Source organism: Lagopus muta, chromosome 3, assembly GCF_023343835.1.
Source record: "Lagopus muta isolate bLagMut1 chromosome 3, bLagMut1 primary, whole genome shotgun sequence".
Classification (NCBI taxonomy): Eukaryota; Metazoa; Chordata; class Aves; order Galliformes; family Phasianidae; genus Lagopus; species Lagopus muta.
In genome coordinates this window covers 65,371,254-65,397,929 of record NC_064435.1, presented here as the reverse complement: position 1 = coordinate 65,397,929, position 26,676 = coordinate 65,371,254, and the positions used below count along the sequence as shown (strand labels likewise).

General features: G+C 36.0%; 2 long non-coding RNA genes across 2 annotated transcripts in view; both read right to left on the bottom strand.

The window, feature by feature from the left end:
• The window catches only part of LOC125690962 (uncharacterized), a 127,220-nt gene that overhangs the window by 44,190 nt on the left and 56,354 nt on the right, over positions 1-26,676 (bottom strand). The window lies entirely within an intron of this gene.
• LOC125690963 (uncharacterized) lies at positions 471-26,306 on the bottom strand. The gene is made up of 3 exons (XR_007375855.1): positions 26,275-26,306; positions 3,296-3,427; positions 471-2,119 (listed from the first exon to the last, which is right to left on the bottom strand). It is a non-coding gene; the product is annotated as an uncharacterized LOC125690963 (long non-coding RNA).

Genomic DNA, 26,676 nt, shown 5'->3' with positions numbered 1-26,676 from the left:
ACTGAGATACAGAAAGAAATTTGCATCATATCTCATCTTCAACACTACACCACTCAGCGCAGAACAAAGATGCAGATTCATGTGTAGAAGTAGACAAAATCAAAGTGACTAAAACAGTAACAAACCTCTTGCATATCTATACACAAATGTGTTTAAACTGAACTCCACACAGACACAGGTACACATATCTAACTCCAAGAGCTTAATATACTGCTTCCTATTGTCCATTATAACCCTCTTCCAGATATGACTGCTTTGTAACAGCAGTGATAGAAATGCTGACTAGCTTAGCTATCATAACTTCTAGAAGAGGACTTGCGTATCATTTATAGTTGCAGTAACATCTCAACCACAGTAATATTTTTGTTTTAGAAAACAGTAGTCACAGCATTGAGAGATGGATTTACTATGATATCTTTTATTTATTGTAAATAATAATGGAAAAGAAATGGAAATATACCGATGAGTTTTCTAAATTAACCATAAAGTTCTCTAAGTAATGCTGCTGCTTTAACTGTCCAGAAACATTGAAAACATAAACCAGTAGAAGTAATTGTATCACAGAGAAATATTATTGCATTTTTTAAACACAATGAATGCTAATCAATATTCCAACTTCCTCTAAATTTTAAAGCTACAAGAAAGAAATGAAATCAATGGTATACCAGTTTCTGAGTCCTGTATCTGTACGTGACTTTAGCATCAACCATACCAAAGTACTTTTTTCCTAACATTACTTTAAAGGAGCCACTGAAACATTAAACAGAACACATTACACATGTAAACAGTTACTGATTACAGTTGCCTATCAATTCTCTTCTTAATTTCAGGACAACAGGAATTCCCTCAAAACTTCTAAATCTGTGACTGTCCATGTAATTTCAGAAAGAATGACAGAGGTAGATTTAACAGATTGTGAAAACATATCATGGCCTAAAAATAATACAGGATACATTTTCAAGATGCAGAACTCTATTTCTAATTGCTTTCTCTTTTAATAACAGCTGCAGGTTGTGCAACCTAAGACACAAGGCAGAATATTCTGTCAAACCACTTTCCTCCCACTCCCCATCCAAATTAGAGACATTTGCTAATTAGAAATCTAAAAAGGAGAAAGATGAGTCTTAGAAATCAAAACTACAAAGCATGAAAGAATACAAATAATGAGTACATGCACACAAACATCATCATCTCGAACAGGAAAAAGAACATAGGCACTTCCTTACTATTTAATGCAAAGACAGCAAGTGGGTTAGGACTGGGGGAAAGGGTCTACCAATTCAGTCCAATTCTGCATGAGGACAAGTAGGAGTTACTTGTATTAATACAACTGGCAGGTATTACTCGGATCTCTTCAGACAGAAGCTACTCACGAGCTACCACTGAGTAACTGCAATTTCCAGTGTTACACTTCAAAACTGAAATTACAGTTCAGGAGTGGGGAATGAACCTCACAGACATCCATTTGGTAGGGGCAGAGCAGAAAGCTGTGGATGTATCCCATCTGCCATCCCAAACTAAGCCTTTTCTACATATTAGCTGGAGCTCCTATTATGCAAGATATTTTCAGCTTTTGTCTTAATTCTTTATATTGGTATTCTGAAATTTGTTTAGAGAGTTTACAGCAATAAAAAATATAGGTGTATATTTTTAGAAAGTTTTTACAGCCTTCTATTGAGCATTTTTATGGGGCTATTCAGAGAACTGTCAGTTTTCTATTTCCCTGCTGACACACTGGCTTGTGTGATTTGTCACAAGGGTTGTCTCTGTCATATTATGTGACATAATACAAAGAAGCTGAGAAAATATGATGTGACAAGCCAACTAATGCACCGAGACAACAAGAAAATTTAAAACTGCATATCTTAGAACAGAGTTGACTTCCTCCTTCTATATTTCCTATGTTTTTTTCCCCAAATTCACATGGCTTCTCCTGCAGAATGGTGAGGATTAGCTCTTCATTACCTATGGTTAAGCAGAAATTTTTCCTTCTAGCACTGACTGTGATAAACAAGTATTTTCTCATAACCCAGAGTACAGGCAATTTATTTTTATTTTGTGCTGTCCAGAGTCTGAAAAAACATGCACAAAGCTTCTTCCAAGTGAGTAGAGAAATGAGCTACAACGAAAAAAAAAAACATTGTTCAGAGAAGATCTATGAATAAAATTGCAGTGCATAATAATAAACAACAAGGTGAGCTAGAGAAATCTGTAGCATCTGTGGGCAACGTAAAAGTAAAAATGCACACTTTGTATAGGGAGTGTATTTCAGTAGCAGTAAATAATTTTATTAGAAGTTTTATTTAGAACTGTAGTACTACAAAACAGTATCTGTAAATCTCAACCTTACCACTCAATTTCCTGTTGGCTTTAGCACATAAAGGAAAACTATGTAAGAAATTCCACACTATCCCTTGTGAGCATTCCTGGAATTATATAGAAGCCCGTTCTTCTAACAGCTTAACTAAGAGCTTAGTTTGTAGTAATTGTATATTCAAAGAGTAAGTTCCTTTTTCGTATAATATCTTTTATACAAAATATGACAAAGATTAGATATTCCAGATTTATAAATATTATAAGTATTATTAAAAACTATAAGTATTATTAAAGAAATTTCAATTAAATTTGAGGATTACACTTGAACATGGGCAAAACTTGAATTCAGGTTAGTACTTAATCAAGATTCATGAAGAAATTCTCAAAACATTTGGACAATTTAGAGTTATTGTACCTTACAAACCAAGAAACAAGCAATATTCTTTTCACAAAGGAAACAACATGAATTTTTAAATACTATTTGTACAGTAACATTTTTTATTAAATAGGTTTTACACTTATTGCTTCGTAATAATGTCACCATTTTCCTGTTTTACCAAGTGGTAAAACTATGGATATTTAGGACCATATGCAGAACATAACATTTTAGTTACTTTTGCTCTGCAGATTTAATGTGTATAATCAAAAGATCATAGTTAAACTCAAATCCCAAAGCAATGCCTTGACTGAAGTAATTTTAACCTACAGGGTAATTAAATCATTTTTAATATTTTATGTAAAAATTATTAGGCAATGCAAAATATCATTTGTTCTACAGTATATTTTAGGACTTATTATTTAGTCTCATGCATCTCCTTCTTACTGAAACCTTTAAAGTTCTTGTAAAGCAGTACTCATTAATATTTATATAAACACTTCCAGATTTTCTCACAAAAACTTCTTAAGATGTATAAAATAACATTATTGTTATGCTAATGCTAGTTCTTTTCAGATTTTAGTAACACCATAACAAACATACCTGAAATTTGGTACCAGCAGACCAGTTCCCTCAAAGCTGTTTAAGCCTATAGTGCTGGACTGCAATATACATGCTATGTTCATTAACAGAGCAGCAGTAGCTGAGGCTAAATAAATATGCGGAACCCAGAGACTAAAAAAGAAAAATAATTTAAAAATTGCTGAGACCCCTAAATCAGAATGGAACAGGATTTCAGTTAATAAAGTAGCAATAGCAACAGACATATAGCCATTCACCCAACCCTGCGACAGGAGACAGAGGGAACCACGTCAAGAAAACAGTAAGAGCCCAAAGGACATAAAAAGTACTACTTTTGATAGTAAGCAGAGAATGTTGCTGCCACAGGAGGATATGAAGGGAATGTTAGTAGGTTCACAGAATAAAATTTTAGTCACCATACACAGTGGGTAATAAGGAACCAGGAAAGGATGCACACACTAATGTGTCTAATACCGCAGTAGACCCTAAAAGAGTACGAGCACAAAGGACCAGAGAACATGTATAACCACATGATGTCTGGTCAATATCTGCCATTGTCAATCCTAGAGATGGACTTCCAGGATCAACAGCAACTCTGAGATAGGATGGTATCAACTGTCGTCAACTGAGATTTCTGTCAAGGAACAAACATTTTTTCTTTTCAATATCACTCCCTTAAAATCACTACAGCAACTGGTACAGAAATGTCATTAATCTTCCTATTGCAAAAAAAAATAAACTAATAATCGGCATTGTCCATGATGATTTCACTTAAAAACTCTAACACTGAATGTCTGCAATCAGTTGCTTTTTTCCTTACATTGCCTCAGACATCAGAGTTCTTTTTAATTCCAAAACATAGAATAGGCAGAGAGGTTTGATGTTAAGCATACTGATGAGTACCGTTATTTAAAAAAAAAAAAAAAAAAAAAAAGGAAAAAATCTTAAGCCTTTAGTCATCTTAATCATCCATAGAGATTCAACATTTTCATCAGAAGATAGCCTGTGTGATGATAGTCTCGACCTTGTAGCAATTAATTTTACACATTGACCACTGCAGAACTGCACAAGCAATATGAAAACATTTTGCTTTCTATCTTATGTCAAGTATATCTAAGCTTGCCAGAGGAATCGAACCTAAATGCTGAAGGCATAATTCAAGGTTACTGAAATTTGAATCTCCTCCACAAACCCTGCATCACGTAAGTAATCCTGATTTCAGTTATACTTTTAAAACTGCACTGAGAAAGTGACTGAGATTATATCTTACATGAAGAGCAGCCACAAATGATACTCAAAAGGATACTCAAAAAAACCACACCATGTCCATATTTGCAAGTAAAATTACTTCTACTACCGCAAAATAACCATCTTTCTTTCAAGCTAATCAATGCAAGAGGCATGTCATGCTAAAATCCCTTCATTTTTGTACCCTCACTGCCCTTACAGCTAAATGTTTGGTACGAAGGGACATGCACAATTATTTTACGAATTAAAAAATTTATGGTTTTTGCACCATAAATATAGCATATCTGAATTAAGCTTACCAAACATTTAAAAGTTCACAAGTATTTGCCTACCTCTAGGCATTCAGAACTAAGATTAAAATGTTTTTGTTTCTTTAAACAGACTGTTTTGTTGTGGTGGTTTTTTTTTTTTAAACTTGCCTACCAACAATTGTAAAAATATATTTAATTTTTTATTTCAATGATGCACAAAAACTGCAACCTAAGGACTCATAAATTATCCTTTATTATCCAAACAGTTTAAATCCGTAATTTCACTGTGTTCCCATTTCTGAAAGACTGATAGAATGTCAGTATATTATTAGCACTTATGCACTCACCTTTGACTTTTGAAATTTCACTCCAATTAAATGGCATTAAGAAGAAGAAAGTTTTATTATTAGTTTAATTATGCTTTATATTTGCTTGTCACTGAGACACTATGAGTAAGTCTACCTTAGCAAGTGCAGAATTGGTTCCCTTTTGGGTACATTTGCCTTGAATTCGTGAAGTATACTCCTAGTCTCATCACCAGTGAGCTCAAAACTGGTCCCCTTCTGGATGAACCAAAGTTGAAGTCATGCACTGGCAGATCCCAGCTGCACCACAGACAAAGAATTCTTCCATCAGAAAAGTAGCACAGCTTATCCAATGTCCTACAGCACTTGCTCTTTACACGTGCATGTAAAAATTTATTTACATGCTTGTAAGATTAAAGCAATCATCAATAGCTGTACAGAAATCTGTTTCAACATCACCTATTAGATAAAGAATGCATATCATGCAAAGAAGAGACATCCGACATGGAAGTCAGTGCCAGGAAGTATGCAACATTGGCATACTGAAACTGTAACATAAATACACCAAATCGAACCATCTCCAGTGCTTCTCTCTTTACCTTGCACCAGTTGTTTACACAGATACACCTTCTCTAATTAAACAACTATTCTCTAACAAGAAATTTTCTCTTTCCTTGATTAACTGGTCTTCAAATGGCTACCTCCATTCTTCACATAATAGAGGAGCACAGTCATTATCATATTCATCATACATTACATTCTATTTAGCAGACAGAATTTTTAATGTTAATGTGGAAGTACACACTGACGGAACAGAATATTGGTAAAGTAAGTTTTTCTGTAGATTGTGGTGAAAGGAAATGACCTTTTCAAAGTAAGGAAAAATACAAAAAGATCAATTACATGGAGGGAAACATTATATGTATCTAAAAGATTAATTCAAAGCAAGTTGAAAAGAGCAGACTGCCTCCATAAGTATCTAATAAGCACACTTAGAGAAGGTAGGCTTTACTGGATTGAAGGATGTGGAAGACCTTAGATTTTTCATGATCTTACATCAGCACCAGTAGCACCACCAATTATAATGGCTAATCACCCCACAAACTCCAAAAAACATAACTTCATCAAAAAAGCTGTCTGACATATTCCATTTATATTTTAAAAAAGGGAAACTTAAGGAACATCTGGAAGAAATTTCATTTTAAAATCAACTGAGTCTTAGGAGCTGAGAAGTATGCTGTACAAAGATTCTAGAAACAAGTTTTTATTATGCTTTACAAGAACTTCAGATAACACATCTCCCCTCTCGACATATCTACTCTATTAGCTTTGAATGTTATTTACTAATGCTTAATTTCCAGTCATAATAGTATTTGTACAGGCTAAAATTTTATATATGTAAATACAGGACACAACTTTTACTATTCCTTAATTGTGAAAGAAAGAAAGATTAACTGAAAAACAGTATGAGAACTGAAAGACTTTTTCTTTAAAGATAAAATAACACATCAGAGAAAAGTATATTAATCACATGCTGTATCTCAAAGAAAAACTAATTGCATATACTAGTCAATTTTGGCAAAGGAGCTTAGCCTCAGAGGAAGAGAATTTAGCAACTGAAACATTTTACAGTAACATTCTAAAAACAGGAATTTCACCATGAAAAGTCCAACTGTTTCATATTTGACATTTTCTATATAAAAAAATCCAATGGGCTTTCCTCCAAAGAATTTAACAAATCAGTCATTAAGGAAGGAGAAGATATAATCCAGTCCATCATCCTGTCTTCAAACCATACTCAGTGAACACTTAGAGAGAGACTAAAACATGAGGATTTTCAGAAGATGGTGATGCAATGGAACAGGATGCCCAAGAAGGTTGTGGATGCCCCATCCCTGGAGGCATTCAAGGCCAGGCTGGATGTGGCTCTGGGCAGCCTGGTCTGGTGGTTGGCGACCCTGCACATAGCAGGGGGGTTGAAACTAGATGATCATTGTGGTCCTTTTCAACCCAGGCCATTCTATGATTACTCAGAACATAGGTCTCACATTATCACCTAAAACATCAATCTATAGCCCTCGTGCCTTGTTATGGAAGTCTGTGTCCACTCTTAATGATCTTCATACATAAGCTATCACTTCCGTGGTGTAAATGTTAAAAGTCTCAGAAAGGAAGTGTAGAAATCTCAAATTATTGGTTTGAGGAAGGAGAAAAAAAACATTTTTTATATTATTTTGTCAATATACACAACCAAGAACAAAATAATAATTGGATTTTGGTTCACCAGCAAAATCAAAAGATTTTGTAAATTTTGCCTTCGTTTCTCAGAGAGCAATTTACATACATTTTGATTCAGACAAGACTATGCGCAAAATGCAAAAACATTTTGGGAAAGGGAAAAACAGCACATTGTCACAGTGATAAAAACTTTCAAGTACTTTCAGTAAAAGTCAAAGAAGTACAGAGCACAGATTAAGAACAGCAAAGACAATAGTTCACCTTTTACCCTGTAAAGCCTGTTGTTCTGCTCTGCACAATTTAAATACTACCAAAAGTAAAATCTTTCCAACGGATATTAAAAGCAACCTATCCTAATGCATATGTTTGTCATATTCTAAAAAACAAAACTAAAAAAACCCACCACAACACAAAATCTTCAACATGACTAACATTATACAGTATCACTCTAAAGGCATTAAACATCTGCTAGAAATTAAGCTTTATTAAAGTAGGGAACTACAGTACAAAACTACTCATGCAACATATTCTGTGCCAACAGGAACACAGTCATTTTCAGCCACTAACACTCTTAATGGAAAAATATACAAAAAATACAATTACTAATCACTTGCTAACTGACATGCAAGAAAATGGATGTTGAGATGCGTGCAAGGTGCATGAAAAAACAGCTTACATTACTGTCTTTGAATATGATCTGCTTGGAACCAGAACATATTAAATTCTTACCAAAAAATGTCACTTGTGATTCAAGTGACAGGATTTAATGTGATGGAAATGAGATAGGCTAGATCTCATACTGAAGCAAAACACACTTTAGGTTAAATGAAGTGAATGTGGAAGAGACCATCCACCCACACCACCACATGATGAGGGGCAAAGTGTATAAAATGCAGTATGAGTAAATGTTCATGTACATGGCATATTATGCATTTCTACTTACCTTCAGAAAAGCAGAGCAGTTCCAATGCTACAGACATACTGATGCTTTTATAAAATTCAACGAAACACTGAGTTCTCTAATTTACAAACAGATATTTGAATAGAACAAAACCTTTAGAATTCAAAGAGCCTGAATGAACTCCCCCCCCAGAAAAATCAGAGCTCCTGTCATCAACATCAATAAAGTCAAACCTCTGAAGTTTAAGGGTCTGCTACTACTTGAGTGATACGTGTCAACTGGCATGCCCTAGCTTTTACATTCATGCACTAAATTCTACTTGATGGGCAGAGACTTTTTAAGACAAATTCTTTGGCTCATAGTCTTAAATCTCGAGAATACTAGCTAAGGCATCTTTGTTATGCACAGGCATAGTAAACGGATCAAGATAGACATTAATAATTCTCACAAAGAATTGCACAAGGAGAGAAAATAAACACTGAGAAATGAGCCCAGGAGGATGACCACTGAAAAGTTAATTCATAATCCACCACTCATGCCCAAAACCCCACTGCAAATAACAATGACACCACCACCAAGTAAACAAGCATAGCAAAACAATGATCTCGATGGTAAAATTCCTATAGAAGATACAGGAAACCAAACAGAACTATATGAAGGCTTAGTTCCTTAAGAGACAGTTATCTCTATAGAAGATACATTGTTGATGAAATTGATCAAAGCATAATCTTTGCAAGTACATCTAAAATTCTCGAAGCCTTCTGGTGCTTAAATGGAGTCGTCTCAAATGATTATTTCTGTCCCTCTACTCTGCTCCCATGAGACCCCATCTGGACTACTGCATCCAAACTGATTTGTTGCATCACCTGTCAGAATCAACTACACCAAACTTGTCACTCTAATACTGTGTACTGCCACACATGTAATGATTGCTGTATTATCATTTAAGCGACCTGTATTTTACTATTTTGTCTAATGATCTGTTGATCTTATTTCTTTGGTATATCTGGGGGCAATTTCTCCACCTGAATTGATCACGATCAAAATCTTCTCTACTCCACATATTATGATTCAAAGTGTTTAAATTTGACATCTGCAAGCTAGCATGAAGCAATATTAAAAAAAAAAAAAAAAAGGGGGGGGAATTTTGAAAATAAAATTCTCAGGAACAATGGGAACTGGTTTCTTTGTCAAAGTGTTGTCTCAATATCTCTTTGAGCAAAGCCAGTAGAGAGCAGAGCTATTACAAAAACCAAGAGTTTTCTTTCAAACTACTGCCATAAGACTTGTCCCACCTTATCAGAACATACAAAAACACTAAAAGTAAGAAGTTAGTTTTCTTCTAGGAGAAGACAGGCATTTCAGTTGCTACTTTTTAAAAAGGAGGAAGGGAAGTAATCCAGAAGAAAAGCCTAAGAAAAATTATTATGGCGGCATTAAATAAATGTTAAGAGTTCTAAATCCCCTGTGAAGAAGAGTTTTCAAGATTCAGCAGAAAATGCATCAGAGCAACTGCAGATATTTCAAGCATATGGAATACCTGAATTATGCAACACTCCCTTAAATTCACTGAAAAGGAGATACTAGAAATATAGGTTTAAATGGGAGTATGCAAATTTTACCTTGCTGTTCTATAGCAGTAAACTCCACAAAACAGTAAACTTTGCAAACTCCATAGGATTAATAAGAATTTTCCTCCAATTTCTTCACAAATTTGTAATATAAAAAGACCAGTATCAGGTCTTATAAAACAATGTGAAATGGTATAAGGCAATTCAACCTGTTCAATGCTTTATTATTTGACAAAGTACTTTAGCTTCTTTCAACAAAACTATAAAAACTGTAACTTTAATAAGATATTCTGTCATAGAGGGAAACAACTACACCATACACTTCACTCCTAAGAGAAAAACAGGAATATATTTACTGATGTAACATAAATATAATGTAGTGATTTAACAGTGACTTAACAAGATTCAAGAAGGCTAGATACACTTGATTATTTACTGCATGGAGGATAGCGTTAAACAGACATGTACAGGAGACTCAAACATTCAGTCACGAGGTTCAGAGAGACTCCCTTGCTTTCTAAACAATTTGAGCCACAGAGGTATGGAGCCCTGTTGTGGTTGAATACACTCCTAGTCCCAGACTTACTTGGTCAATGGTTCACATCTAAAAGATTATATGTGCTCCAAGATACCATCTTAGCCAAGCTAGCAAAGTTCACAGTCGGTATAAGTTACAAACATAGAAAAGTTGAACTATTAGTTACTTATCAAGGATCTGTATATCAGTAAGGCATCTTAACATTAATCGGTAAGGGACCTATGTGCAGAAATAACCTTCAGAGGCATCTCTACTTGAGGGGAAATCCTGACAAACTGTTTACTACTAAGACAGAAAAAAGAACAGAGAAACAACGACAATGATATGAATACATATATATGCTTACAAAAGGCAGTATGACTGTTTACAAAGGTGGATAGTGATAGGACAAGGGGGAATGGTTTTAAACTGAGACAGGGAAGGTTTAGGATAGATATTAGGAGGAAGTTTTCCACACAGAGGGTGATGATGCACTGGAACAGGTTGCCCAAGAAGGTTGTGGATGCCCCATCCCTGAAGGCAATCAAGGCCAGGCTGGATGTGGCTCTGGGCAGCCTGGTCTAGTGGTTGGTGATCCTGCCCATGGCAGGGAGATTGAAACTCACTGATCACTGTGGTCCTTTTCAACCCAGGCCGTTCTATGAATCCATGATTCTACAAAAAGAAATGATGGTCAAACATCAATTAATGCCCAGTACATCACTGAGCAGTGGCAGCCACCATGGGCAACACTCTCAAGCTTTATAGTTTTTTCACATGCTGAAAATTGGTGTGGAATATCCCTTTGGCCTGTTTAGGTCAGTTGTCATAGTTCTGTGCTGTCTCAGCTCCTTGGCTGGCAGGACAGTATGAGAAGCTGAAAAAAATGAAATATCCTTGACTCTGTACAGTGCTACTCAGCAAAAATTAAACACCGGTGTGTTACTAGCATTCTTTTTCTCCTAAATCCACAACATAGCAACTAAAACACAAAAACATCTGATGTGCCATGACATAGTCAGTTATTCAATATTTGGCTCGAAACAAGCCAATCTTATCTGAACATGCCTCAATTAAATCCACATGCTTCTTTGCAAACACATCATTAAAGTAATTAATAAGATGTATAATAAACTTCTTTATCTATTTAGAGAGAGAGATGAAAACCACAGTAAAGCAGAAGAGAAAAATTGCAATGGGAAAAGCTCTCGGCTTGCTCAGGTGCTTGTTGGATAAGAGCTCCAAGCTCAGGAAGCTGCAATTTCTGACTGCCCTCTTCTTTCCCTTTTACTCTTCTCACAGGTAAACAGCAAAGGACTCAGAGCCACTCGCTTCCTTGATTGCACTCATCTCCCTAATGCCTTTACAAAAGCATTTTAAATGAAGGAGTGAAAGACATGACTGACAACATAAATAGTAGTTTTTTAATATCATTTGATCAATGAGGAACAAAAAAGTGGCTCCCTCCTCTTTCCAGGAAGATCTTTTCTCTCCAGTCAGGACAATTTAATGGTATATACTTCAAGCTTTGCGAATGCACTCATGACCTGCTGGAAAGTGATGGGAGTAAGATCAGCACAAACATAGCTGATGACTTTCAAGATTTGTGATCTGATCTTTCTATACTTCTGAGACACTTTATATTGTTTTATTTCAGTGAATGCATGGGTATTTTGAGCCTGAACCCATGTTTGCAGAATGCGTTATGCCAACATGAAGAAGTTATTTTTTGTGTCATTGCATGAAAGGTCCATCTGTTCCCAAGAACTGTATGAAGCATTTGCACTTTAAAGAAACTAGCCAGACTTCTCTATGTGTTGTAGATGATTCTCTACTAGTTCATTGCAACCAGATGGTGGAATGAAAATTAAGGGAGTTTTAGAGCTAAAGTGCATCTACTTCAGCAGGTAGGCTCTATGATCTAATGTGAATTTTATTAACTGAACACAGGAAAAAGATAAGAAAGTCCACATCTATGCATTCAAACCTCTTAACGTTTTCTCAAATGCTCATTAATTATCCAGGGAAGATGATGATGCAAGACAGGGTTGAACCATGTAATTCCTAGAGAGAACAATGCATGCTAATTTCAGAGGAAATTTTGTGAAGAATTATTATGAACCACAGTCTGCACCACAGCAAGGGGAAGGAGTAGCTGAATCTACTTAGAAATTCAAAATAACACCGAAGTCAGGGCATTAAGAATACACACAATTAAGAATTTCCCAGGACATCTATCTCCAGCTTCTTAATAAATGAATACATAGAATGCAGCAAAGAATTTGCTTTGGACAGCAGATGCTGATATGGCTTGTTTTATACTGAAGAGGCAGCTGTTCCTTATGTTCCAAAAATGATATCAAACAAACAGCTGTTGAACTTATTACAGTTTGTTTGTTTTTAATTTACTGTTGTTTTTAAATGAAGTTGTGTTTCTCAGGGGACAGTTACTGACACTGAAGTTTTTTTCTTATTGTTATAGACACTTGTTTTTATGTCAGAGGTCACTGCTGTTACTATTACCTGTAGTGACAAGGTACCTTGAATAATGAACCATATGCCATTATATAAAGCAGAACTGTGGGTGAAGAGTACGCTAAGAAGAAAAGAGAAGCAAGTATTTCCATAACTGTAGCTACATTTTCATTAGTATTACTTCTGTGAAAGGAAGAGCTGGTGACACCATTTTAGAGAAAAGCAGTGTAGTTTAGCAGAAGTGGAAGCTCTTTGCCACGTACAGGAGTGCTCTCCCATTACAGTAGCAAGGAAGAACACCTTATGATCTTGCAAGTAAAATTGCTTCCATTTTATCTGTCTACACCTTCATAAATAACCAGCTGATTAATTCTGTCTTTCATTTCTAACTTTTCTTCTCCATCTCCATTATAACAAACAAAAACATATTCTATCATGAGTTAGATAATCTAACAGCAGGAGCTTGGGGCCCTTTAACAATAAGTACAACCCAAAGTAATGAAAACTATCCTTCCAAACCTAAAATCACCGCTCTGTCAATCCACAAGCAAGTACTTTATTTATAGTTACTTATAATCCTCCACTAAACCAAATTTTTGGTTGCACCTTTTTTTTCCCCCAAAATAAAGGTACTCTGCTATTTTTAAGATAGACAGATATTTGGTTTTCAAGCATGTTTCTAATGGACAAATTCATGACATTTCAGGAGCTTCCCAAGAGACTTGCTTTCTCATTTGCACAACAAAACACTGTTTTCAATACAGAGCCTGGCTAGGACAGAATTAACTTTCTTCATAGCAGCCTATGCAGAGCCGCATTTTAAATTTGTGACCGACAAAGGTGTTAATAGTACATTAATGATTTTGCAGCTGCTGAACAGCAGCATTGAGACCTTCTTGATGGTGATCTCTACTCACAGTGATCAGGCTAGTATTGGACAAGAGGCTGGGAGGAGACACAGTCAAGACAGTTAACTCATATCCCAAAGAGATATTTCGTGCCAGCTAACACCGTACTCAATAAAACTGATGGGGACGATTTTACAAGGCAGCTGTTACTCATAGACTAGCTGGGCATCAGTCTGCTGGTGGGAGATAGGGCCTTTGATTCATTTGGTTTGTTGTTATTGTTTTGCCTTTACTAATTAAAATGTCTTAATCCTGAACAACAAGCTTTTCTTGTTTTTGCCCTTCTGTTTTTCTTCCCTGAATGGGAAGGGTGGCGGAGAGAAGCAATTGTGCAGGGGACTCAGTGTGGTAAAGGACCAAATCCACCACATTTTCAAATTGAGAGCATGTATTTTTTCCCAGAGATCAAATGTGCAAGACTTCATGGAAATATCACTAATAAAAACTAATAATTCAGAAATCAGTATTTGTTAGTGTACATTTTTCTGTATCACCTTGGCACAGATTGACGGTAAAAAAATGCAAATGTTTATTTTAACTAACATCTGATCCTGATCTGCACAGCTGTCTACTGAAAATGACTTGAACTACTGCTGTGAAAAAAAAGGGAGAAAATAGGCATCAAGCCCTGGAACAAGTGGGGCATAGAATCTTCTCTTTGGAAAACTATGGAGTTTTTCCTGCATAAGCCTCTACTGAATTTAACCAGCTTCATGAAAATATTTCCTGCAGTCATTATATGCAATACTGTCACTGTAAAGACTCAAGTAGCTAAAGAGGTCAGTACAAGATGACTTCTTTAAGTCTCTGTGATTAACAAACTACAGAAAATATTGAAAATATTTTAACTTTTATTCACTTCAAATGTGAGCGTTTGATAAACAATTGCTGTATTATTTTTAAAATCTCAAAAATACGCATAATAGTATTGATATAATCATCTGAATGTTTTCAACTTAGCATACATTATTCATACGGACTGTGTGTTAATAAGACTATGACTATTACATGCAATGTTTACCTGACTTAGTATTTCAAAAAAAAAAAAAAAAAAAAAAAAAAAAAAAAAAAAAAAAGGGGGGGGGGGGGGGGGGAAGGGATGAAAGTGAGTTACCAGTATATGTTCAGGAAAAAAAAGGCGCAAGTCTCATAATTATCAGATAATTCACCATCACCTCTTTCCATCTGTGTACTGTCAATGTAAAACTTACCAGTTTTTCTTCAAAATCTGCATTCCTCTCGGCTGGCAAAGAGTTCAGGAGCTTTTCCTGTATTCAAATACACACTAACCTGAACAATCTTTTATAGCAATATTTTTTTTAAAAGCCTTAAAACAAATAAAAAGATATTCAATACATCATCTTTCTTAGACTCTTTTTTACTATTCAGTGTTTGATAGTAGGAAATATTTCAAGAATAAGCTCACTTCCTTAAACATCAACCTTTTAGTCTGCTGAAAAATGAAAGAGTTTGACAGGAATTTATGGCTTACTGAACAACATATCTATAGCATGGGGAAAGGAATTATTTGGCAGTTATAGGTATATTTCCCCTCAGAAAGCTAAATATATCTTGCCTGTTAATCTATCACTACTTCTTCACTTGTCCACAGCAGAAACTGGCCTTTCTATTGCTCCATCTCTACATCAATAAAAACATCCCTTCCTGTAAAATAACTCCAAAAATTCTGACCAGAAGTGAGATTTTAAGTGCTGGAATTTACAGCAGCTCTAACCTTTTGATAAGCACATACTCATTAGGCAGATTATGCCACACCGAGCAGAGAATCTGAGAACACTAGACACAGAAGCAAGACGACTGTAACTATGTGGGCAATCCTTGTTTCCAAAAACATTCATTTTTTTTTCCAGAGTCATTTACTGTTATTTCTGCATCCTGTGGAGGTTACCAATTAAAGTGATGGCTCCATTTAACATTCTTCCTCTTGGCACAGAGCATTTGTATTACTAGTCCGTACAGAAAATTCTAGTTTCCATTTACAGGGTTTTTTTTGAAACTCAATTTGCAAAACACAGACCATGTTCTGAATACCTCTTCTGAGAAGTAGTATCTCATCTTTGAGTGGGCTGAAGATTTCAGTTTGCATCTTCTCTGTTAATTAAGCACTAATGAAAGTGAACAGCAAAAAGACAGATTTTGAGAGCTATTCAGGAGCAATCACACTTTGAACAGTTGATTAAGGAAGCATTAATAATCTCTTTTAGCATAAAGGAGTAAGAAAAAAAACAGATACTGTTTTCTAAAATGTCAGCAGAGCCAGCAAGTACAATCACATTGTTATAAAAATATATTGAAATCAAGAGTTTTGAGGATTTGGAATCCAAGAAAAACCTTGAAAAGACATCTAAAAATATTTAAATGTCATGCTGCAAGTAAAGGTGAATCTCCAGTGACTACCTGTACGGTAGACTAACAAAGGCATTGAAGTGTTAGATGTTGTACAACCGTGAAACGTGAAGTGAATCTTGGTAAATCCAGAGGTTGTACACAGAGAAAGTCATCATGTAGTCTCCTTATCCTGTTGTCCATTAAAGGATTATCTGCAAGTATTCATCTGCTGCTAAACCAGTTTCTCATCTCAAGATTGTCAAGCGTCTCCTGATTTCACACCCTTTAATCTTGATTAATGCTACTAACCTACCTTTTTTCCTGTACATTATCAGCTCATCTCAGAGGCTCACTGACAAATGTATCCATCTTAATCATAGGAATTGAGTATGACTCCCTGCCAGAGGCACATGGCTCAGCCGTAAACACCAAACATCAACACAGACCTTGGTATCTGCTATGTACAGCTAGTCCAGCAGTAGGAGAGGTATGTTGTGCACTAAGGACAGCAATGCTTTGCTGCCTGTAACTAAGTTATTAAAGAAAAGCTTTATTTTTTCTGTTATTATTTCTCTCCTGTTCCTCAGGTGCCATACATTAGAAGTGGAGGAGCAAGACACTCTTGTTTGCATTGGGTTGACTGAAGGACAACTCTAAATTGCATTATTTTATTTAATTTTATTTGCTTTTTGGAAGATCTTGCTATGCAAACACCTTAGAGTGTCAGCTCTCAAAGGTCTTTCATGCTACAGAAATTACACAGACTACAAATTAAAAAAAAAATTAGAAATGGTGGAGAAACGCAAAACCACAAGCTGGCCAAATGAACTCCACAGCCTTCACTCACAAGCCCACCAGCTTTGCAGACTTGACTGAGAATAGCATCAAGGTCTCTACAGAATTAAGACATCTAAAGTTTGCACGCTAAAATCTATTAAAGACCAAAAATGACACAAGTTTATGATATATATTTAAACTATCAGTCAAACAGTTGGACTAGATGATCTCGTAAGTCCTTTCCAACCTCATGACTCTATGATACACCACCAAGAGCTCCATTTATATGATTAAGTTTTAAGAGTTCTTACATACATAATAGGTGCGCTAAAGCTCTCTTTCAGTCAATGGAAGCGTTCCCATTGATGTCAACAGCCTGCCAATTATGCCCATTATGGCAAAGCAGGCTTTCCCTCATAGAGGAGTTGAAGGTCAATTTTATCTACTCTGTCAACTGAGAAAACTTCCATCAGTGATTATAACGTGGGAACTGCACACGCCAATTTCCAACTTTCATCTTAGCAAACAGCAAGGCTCTCATCAACACAATACCAAAGTCTTTTTCTTGTGCTACAAATGAAGGCAGAAAATGATTCAGCAGTAGCCTGCAAAGTTTATTTGTAACTGCCAGTTTTTCCTCAAGCACGATGCAGACTAGGACCAATGATGAACAGTAAAATATATGTACATGGAACTTTCTGAACATGTAAGCTTTACGTGATAAACTCATTTGCACACCCACAGAGGCTACAATAAAGCAATGGCAGGTGAAAGATCCAAGTAATAATCTGCTGCAGCTACGTCCAGGCCCACTGCAAGAACAATGAGCTCATCAAGTCCTTCTCCATAAGTGGCTGTGTACTCCAATAGAACAAGCGCAGGGAAGAACTCAAATGCTATGTTTCACACCAGTGTCCAGAAAACCACATGAAACTCAGGATAAGCCACACAACAGTTCTGCAGATCACCTCTTGAACGGAGGTAGTCACTGTCTAGAGAGTTGGAATACATTGTGAGATATAGAGGAATAGTATTTCATGATCATCCAACATTTGTGCAAGTGCCAAGTATGCCTGGCCAAGTTTGTGTGTATATATATAATGAATACCTCTGTTTGTGCGTTTGCCTACTAACAATGCATTCTCAGCCTTGCTACTAGATGGAACCGGAGACACTGAGCTGTGGCAGCCTCACATCTATCAGGATGACAGATTAGTCTCTCCCTGTTAATTAAGGGTCTCCACAAAGCAATTTAGGTTTGCTACACTCATATCCCTTTTTCCTCCTTTATTGACATCTGTGCAAATATTTTTATTTCTACGAAGTTTGCTGATAAACCTTTATGAAGAATTCTACTTGCTCAATCCCCAGTGCAAAACAGTATACTATCAGCTGTTGCTCAACCAGATATGTGATTTTAGAAATGACTGATAGAACCGCAGTAAAGACATGCAAAATTAACTCTCGCAAAAGGCAAAACTAGTCAGAGAGGGAACAGTTATGCAAATCTACACCAAGGGCCAAGAACAAAAGAAATCTAAGGTGAAAAAAATATTGTCAAAAATATTGCTTTTTGTCAAACACAAAATATACAAAAGGCGGATGCAAGGACCAGTAACCTGAGAGGAATATAGAAGGATTGTCAGAGCATTCAGGGATAGAGTTAGAAAAGTTAAATTCCAAATGGAATTGAGTACGGCAAGGGACATCAAAGGTATCACAAATGGCTTCCATCAGTGACAGAATGAAGACTAGGAAAATGCAGGCCCTCTGCTGAAGGAAATAATAGACCTGGTTACCCACAGCACTGAAAAGGCTGAGATACTGAATGCCTTATTTAACTCAGTCTTTATTAGTAAGGCTGACCAGGAATCTCAGGTCCCAGAGACCAGACAAAAAGACTGGAGCAAGGAAAGTATACTCTTGGTGGAAAAAAATTAGAGCAGAGAATGCTTGAGCAAACTGACATTTGCAAGTCCTCTGGGCATAATGTGATGCATGCATAAACAAGTTCTGAGTGAACTGGAAGATGTCACTGGGAGGCCACTCTCAGTCTTTGCTCAATCATGGAAACCAGGATAAGTGCCCAAAGACTGGAGAAAAGTAAATGTCACTCCTGGAAATCAGGAGATCATCAGAAGTATTCAGTATGCATTCACTAAGAACAAGTCATGCCTGACCACCCTGAAAAGCTTCTATAATGAAATGATCAGCTTGATAAGCTGAGAGGACAGCAGAGCTGTTTGTTCTAAGGACAGAAGTGATATAACTGATCTTTGTTTTCCAGTCAAACACAGTATGCAAGCACAGTAAAAGAAATTTATAAAAATCTACATGGAGATAATGATGACAAATCATTTAAACTTACTGAGATTTTCTCCCAGTTCTGTTTCAAGAATATTTTGTTTTTTCTTCTATTTTTATTTATAATTATTTTTTCAGGATGGGAAGCACAATTCGTGCCCTCAATACACAGTGAAGATTTCCTCTCTTGTTTTAAATGACTCTCTTGTTTTAAATCATTTTGTGTTACAGTAGCCTTTTCCTGATGGATTGATACTGCTGCATATAACAGTAGGGTTTTTCCCACTGATCTCAATAACAAAAGTACAGTCCATAAGTTATCTAATGATCCTGGAAACTATATTCTAAGGAATCTTGACTGTGAATTAGCCAGTAAGACAGCGAAATCTAGTTTATGAGGTTAGAATAACAGAAATGGATGAAAGAATCCTCAGCAAACATTTCCATCAGAGAATTTCATGTAAGAGTAAGCCCTCACCCCATCCCTCAGCTTCAGTTATTTCAAGATTCTACACAACTTTAACATTAGGAAAGTGAACAACTCAGAAACAATCTCTTAACTTGTATAGCTTTTGCTGGACAGAAGCATATTTTTTTATGCAGTCAGTCAAGCAGGAGAGGTGCTTCGCAACAATTGCAGAAGGACAAATCCAACAAAATTTTTCTTCTTTAATTTCTCACTTTTATGGCTATTCTCACTCTATCCACAGCATACTAAGTGAAATCCTTTAAAACTTGTTCTAAGCACTTTAACCCTGAGACACTTTTCATTATTCTTATTCACATAACATTTAGTAGTCATGAACAGGATTGTCAAACTGGAATTTCTATGTTACAGCATGATTTAATTCATATTTTGTCTTAAAATGAAATACTTCAGTGGATCACAGTACTTCCATGGTAGATTAAGTATCATCACGAGTTTTTAGAGTAAGGGAAGTTAACAAATCTGGAAAAACATCTCCACTCCAGCACAACACATCTGATTGTGCAATGAATATATTTCATTCCTTTCCCACAGAATGTTTTAAGCTAACAAAAATCTCAATTTCTGGTGCACTTACTGGGTCATGAAACCCGTAAGCAAAACTCCAAACAAGGAAGTGCTGAATAGGGCCTAAGGCTGGAAATATCAGCTATACAAGGTGCAGGAAAAACACATAGGATTCAATTCCTCCATTATTAGCTGAGACAACAGATTTGAGGACACATTTCATATTTCATTAGGGAAGTATTGAGTTGATGATGTTTCTATGAATTATAAACTATCTAAGCTTGCTTCACTTTTCGAAAAACTGAATGTTCTAGTACAGGCAGTTGTCAAGATCAATAACCATCAGTGCTAAAACACCATTTTACATTTTCAGAACTGTTTATAAATCAACATTTACAAACGTAAAACCTAGAACATTCTCAAAAGTTAAGGATAATTAAAAAATAACAGCAATTCATCAGTATTTCTACATGTGAATAGTCTTAGATCACAGAAGTCTTATAAAAGCAGCAACAGATTTGTACTATAGACAACAATAGTTTTTAAAGCAAATACTCTTGAGTTAGTGTGAGAGAAGAGCGGCCAAGAGCTGCAAATGTGGAAACTGATCTAACAGAGTTTGTAGCGTGAACTCAAAGGATTGAAGTCTGGCCTTTAAAGATCTTCATCATCAAGTAGACAGTATCCCATTTTCTGCAGTTAATGACTTTGGACAGTTGGTACTAAAAAGCATTCCCTCCTCCCTAAGCATTCCTTCTACCTAGCGACAAAGTTATTATAGACATTAGAGCCATGCATTAATGAAGACATTATTGCCTGATAACACACAACCATTAACATGTTTCAGTGCTAATTACCTTTGTCATTAGTAAGCAATGTTCTGTGGCCCTGAGTTTTAACAAGAATAAGCAAAAATGACTATCGGCTCTTGTGAAGCATAAAACAAATTGAAATGTTTTTCAGAATTTCATAGATGTTGAATAGGAGTCCTATCCCTATAATGGAACTCCAATAATCTATTTTACAACCTATTTTATAGGATGTAGAGGCGAATCGAGAATAGCCTATTTTCCTACTACAGAATTTTAAAGATATATTTATAGACTTACCTAAAGGAACTGAATATACACCAAGTTTTAAAGAATTTTATTCACAATCATTACCTAAGGCCAAGAAATGTGGGACATTTTAGCCCTGAGAAGAAAAGGCTCAGAGGTTTCTTATCAGTATATGCAACTGCCTGAATAAAGGATACAAAGAAGGTGAAGCCACGTTCTGATCTGTGGTGCTCAGTGCCACAACAAGAGACAATGGGAACAAATTGGAACACAGCAGGTTCTGTGTAAACATTAGGCTGCAATTTTGTGTGGGTGACAGATAGCTAGCACAGAGAAGCTATGGAGTCTCCTCCTTGGAAGTCTTCAAAAGCTGCCTGGACATGGACCTGGACAACATGCTCTGAGTGTCCCTGCTTGAGCAGAAGTTGGGCCAGATGGACTCAAATGGTCCTGCCAATCTCAACAGTTCTGTGAATCTATGAACACACTTCTGTGAATTTCATGGAATAACACCAGTCCTATAAAGCAAAACTGACATGTCTTTGCAGCCTGAACTCTAGACAAAAGTAAAGATAAAATGGTCCAGAGATTATAAAAGGGAAGATAATCTTCTGAGAAGAAATACAAGGATGTTTGTGTAGACATATATATCTTTTAAATTTAAGTGGAGTACAGTACAAGAGAACCCAAAGAAAAAAAGCAGAAAAAGGATAAAAACAGTAGAGATGAAATGCATTATTCCTAATCTCTCTGTCATTACCAGAACTGTGTTGGTCAAATTCTTCCTTAAAATTCTAACTTTGCACAGACACATATAGAAATTTCTGCTTCTGTTAATTTCCAATACACTTTCGCATAGTTCATTTTATTAGGCATCAAATCTAAACATAATAAGGGTCCCAAGGCATTTTTGTTATTTTAAAAATATTCAAAAAGTACATAGATATTAATTATGCGCACCTGTTTAAATAAATATCACACTGCATTTTAGCTTTGTGTTCAAGCTGTCACTTGATGGTTGGAAAACACTATTCCCCCTGGCTTTCACCATATTACAGAAAAATCCATCTTTAGAAAAATTATTAAGTTTTCCCCTCCTTTTTTTTTCCCCCAAAACCAAAGTAACCACTAATTCCAAAAGTAGTCTACAGTTTTGCTGACTGCATTGTCAATTTATGTCATATGACTTTCAGAAAATATTTCAAACACCAAGAGCTTCTCATGATCTTTCCAGCAGGGTTGCAAGTCAAGTCCTCAATCTTCTTTCCAGTCTCCCAACATTTCAAGCACCTAAGTTTCCCTCATAAATTTTGCTAGTCATCTCTACAGTCTCCAGGCAGCTCTAAAGTTTTTCCAAGCAATCTGGATCTGTTTCTCTGAAATCCTTTCAGAGTTGCTGTAGTTTTAGGACTGAACTACTTCAGGACAGATACAGACACTTGAGAAAGTTTAAAGAGACCTAATCCACAAGGTACGGATCAAAACACTATCACAGTGCTTTGATCAAATGTTAAACCTTCAGAAGTCTTTAGTCCTATATAGAGGCAATAGACATGACAGAATAAAATCAGGTTTTTCAAGTTGTTTTACTTTTTCTTACTAATAACAGTTTCACTGGCACTGAACCTTATCATCTCAATAAACAGAAATGGCTCACAGGAAGGAGTTAACAGTAATCATCCCACTGCTTTCTACTTCAAATAGAAGAAAAATCTAGAATGATTATCAACAATATTGGCTCTCTTGGATTCTTATTTTTTATTATCCAAATGCCTAACAGTCATAGTACCCACAAGTCATGGAACAAACCTAATTTACTTGGTAGTCTATTTTTCTTCACAGTGACACAAACTTTTCCTTTCAGATGTCATGGATCTTTAAATCTCTTTTCAATTCTCCCTTCATTTAAAAGTGTTCTAGCCTTTATCACAGCTCCCAATTATTTCTTTGACTACACTTTTTCTGCTATTAGCTCATATTCAAGCTAGCCCTTCCTTGCCATATTGCTAAGCCCAGTGGACAGTCTCATTCCCCTCCAAATAACCTTTAATCCTGACATACAAACAGTCCTCCAACCCAGAAAATATAGTACTGTATTTTGTGAGGATATTTCTTTAAATAATATGTAAATGATTAAACCAAATAAGTCCTTAAAAAAAACCTTTTTTTTTTGTCAGCATAATTCACCCAACAGACAATATCACCATAATATATCAAAACATTAAAAACCCTGACTGCATAGAAACCACACACTTCAAGCTTGTTTTTAAAAACACATTTATCCCAGAAGAAACTGGTCATTATTGTATTAACATGAAAACAGATTAGAAACCCATTAAAAGAGCCACTAATGCCTCTTCCTACACATTACCTACAACGTTGATTCCGTACCTGTACTATTCTGTTGGTCTGCCTTTACGAACTTGAGTTACCCTCACTCGTCCAAGCACACTAACAGCTACTTTTCAACATGACTCTTCTGAAGAAGAATAGATTAAGTCAGAAGGTAGAGGGGATTAATTTCCACTGCAGCATTTTTCTCTTCATATTTGAAGGAGAAAATAGTTTGATTGGAAAATGCAGAAGGCATAACTGCAATTATTCTAGTGGCATCCACTAGGAAGAGAGACTTCTTTTTATTTCCTCTAATTATAAACAGATGAGAGGCTACAGAAGCATACACTGGCAATCTAAAGTACATATACATGAGGAACCTTTTGAAAATTTTATGTCCTAAATTAAAGTCTCTCAGGATAACAACATTTCAGCTCTCCCTGTCTCCTCAGGAAGCAATAATTAACCTAAACATAAGAATAGCTGATCCAGGCTCTGACATCTGCATCTGTGACATTTCACAACACAAAATCAGATCAGTTTCATAGACAAAACAAAATCCTTTTTATCAGGAAGCAAGTCTTTGATACACTAAATGTTGCTGACAAAGCAAGCATTTTAAAAGGATATATATATATATATATATATATATTTAATTATTTATTTATTACATTTTCCTAAGTAGGACTTAAAATTTTACAAGACCAAAAAACATGCCTGAGCAGGAAGAAATTGCTTCCACCGAGATGACTGAGCAACTAAAGGAAATAAATAACATGATTTTCTAGCCATAAAACTCCCATCGGTTCTCATTAATTTGCAAAATGAATGCAGTCTGTTATAAAATTCGAAGCATCTCCTGTAAAATTTTACAATTTGGATAGTATTGAGAAGTGGTCTTCTAAGAAGATTTTCCTTTACAATTTACTTGTTCGTTAACAGTAGTCCAATTGTGATAGAAGAAGATGAGTATGGAGCTCCATCTACAGGTACAAAGATTTCCTTGAGAAACATAACTAATGCCAAGTAACACAACTTCACACTTGGAGAAAGAAGAAAAAAAAAAAAGAAAAAAAAAAAAAGAAAAAAAAAAAAAGAAAAAAAAAAAAGGAAAGAAGGCAAGATTATTGATTGCAGTGAATACAAAGCAAAGGGAGAGAAAAAGACAATCCTATAGATCCAGCCGCAGCATCACTCTGCCCATACCACACTGCACCTGAGCTAATTATACCTCCCCAAGCTTTGTTACCTTGGGTTTGTTGTGACAGTTTTGTAGTGGGCGTTCTGGCTTTATGTACTATTAGAATGCTTGATTAGATTGACTTGTCCTAAAAGTCTCTTCTGTACAGAATCCCACTACATCCTCAGCAACATCCCCCAAAAAAGCAAACTGGATTTTTACATTGCTGGACATGATTGGTGCACGTTTCACAGTTTTGCTGCCTAAAAACCCATCTAACATCTTGTGTTATCCATTCCATGAACTACCTGATGGTATGCTCATGGCAAGATAATTTTTCATGTTCAAGTCCTCGTGCAGCTGAGTAGACTTGAACAGCTCTTCCAACTTCAGTATTCTGTGACTCAATATTCAACACAAGACGGCTATTAGAAGAGGTATTAATTCTTCTCATAGGCTTGATAATGAACTGTAATTAGTTAGAAGGAACATGGTGGATAGATGCTGTTCTGTTCTATGACCCATAAAAATGGAATGACATTTTAGTATTTACTGTGCTAGTGGTAGAAAAGTTTTAAACTGGAAGTCCACACGTACATGGAAAATACCTCACAATCTTGCCACTTTTTTTTCTCTAAACACATTTTGTATAGAATTCACAAGTATAAAGCTAGCAAGTTCTTTATTTCTCTTTCTTCTGTTATCTTACGCTTTAGGACAAGGAGTTCCTAAACCTACAGATTTTTTCTCCTTTTAAAAGCGAACTATTAGAAAGCATACAAAAGAAAGGATGCAGTTAAACATCCAAAAAAAACCAATAACAAAACAGCAGAAGGAGGCTTCATGTATCATCAGATCAAGACTGGCAGCTTAATTTTTCAAAGGTGAATTTCAAATTCCTATGGCAGGAAATGAAAGAAGAAAACTTCCCCCTCACTATGCTGAAGATCATAACACTAAGAACCAGTGCTGACCTCTTAAATTCTATACACTGCTTCACAATCAGCAAAGTAAGGAGAAAACCTTAGATGCTACTCACTATTCCCAAAGGAAACATACTTTTGACTAACAAACACGACACAGGAAGTTGGTTCTCAGTTAAAACCAATTAATTAATGAGGCATTCAAGATTTCTCCTTGAGCTACAGCATCCCAGGAACATACCAGTGGACTTTCAACATCAAACAGTTTTAATACCTAAACAACATTATCAACTAAATAGAACAAAAGGAGAGAACAATGGAAAGGAATGACAAGAACCATAAGACATGATGAAAACTGATGGAATCTATACAAGAAGAGTAAAATTAGAATTGAAGTAGGACTCAATGTCAAGACTGAAAAACAACCAGTATATTGAATGGAAGGATAGCCTAGAGCGAGAAAAGACCATAGCAACAGGGTTAACCAAAGCAAAAACACAACATTACATTGACAGGACTGAAAAAGAGCACAGGAGAATCAGATGTAAGCAGTGCACAATCAACAGATATACAGAGTGGCATGGTTAGGATGGTATTTTACAGATCACATAACTAGAAGGATTATCACGGTGGAAGGGGATAATTGAAAATAAATGAAAATGCTTACCCATGCCCTAGGCTCACAGAAAGACTCCAAAGGGAGTGATCTCCAGAAAAAGATCCTTCCTCAGTGGCATTCAGCCCTTAAATGGTGTCAAGGAGAGGGGCAGCACAGCTCCACCCCTTCCAGTCACACAGCTGAACTGCCTCCACCTGTGCTCCCATGGCTGAGTCGGGGCTTGCCTCAGGTGATCAATCCAAGGTTCAGGCCATGATTCAACAGTTCCCATACAAGTGGCAAGAGGATGAGCAAAAGCAGTGCAGAAAGATATTGCCCCCATAACATTTGTAAAAGGTCAGCAATGAGATTACACTAAGAACAAAGAGGAAGGAGGGACAGCCAATGAAGAGCAAACTAGGAGCATAGTTGGTATTTGACACAGGAACAGGAAAAGCAGGCACCTGGGAT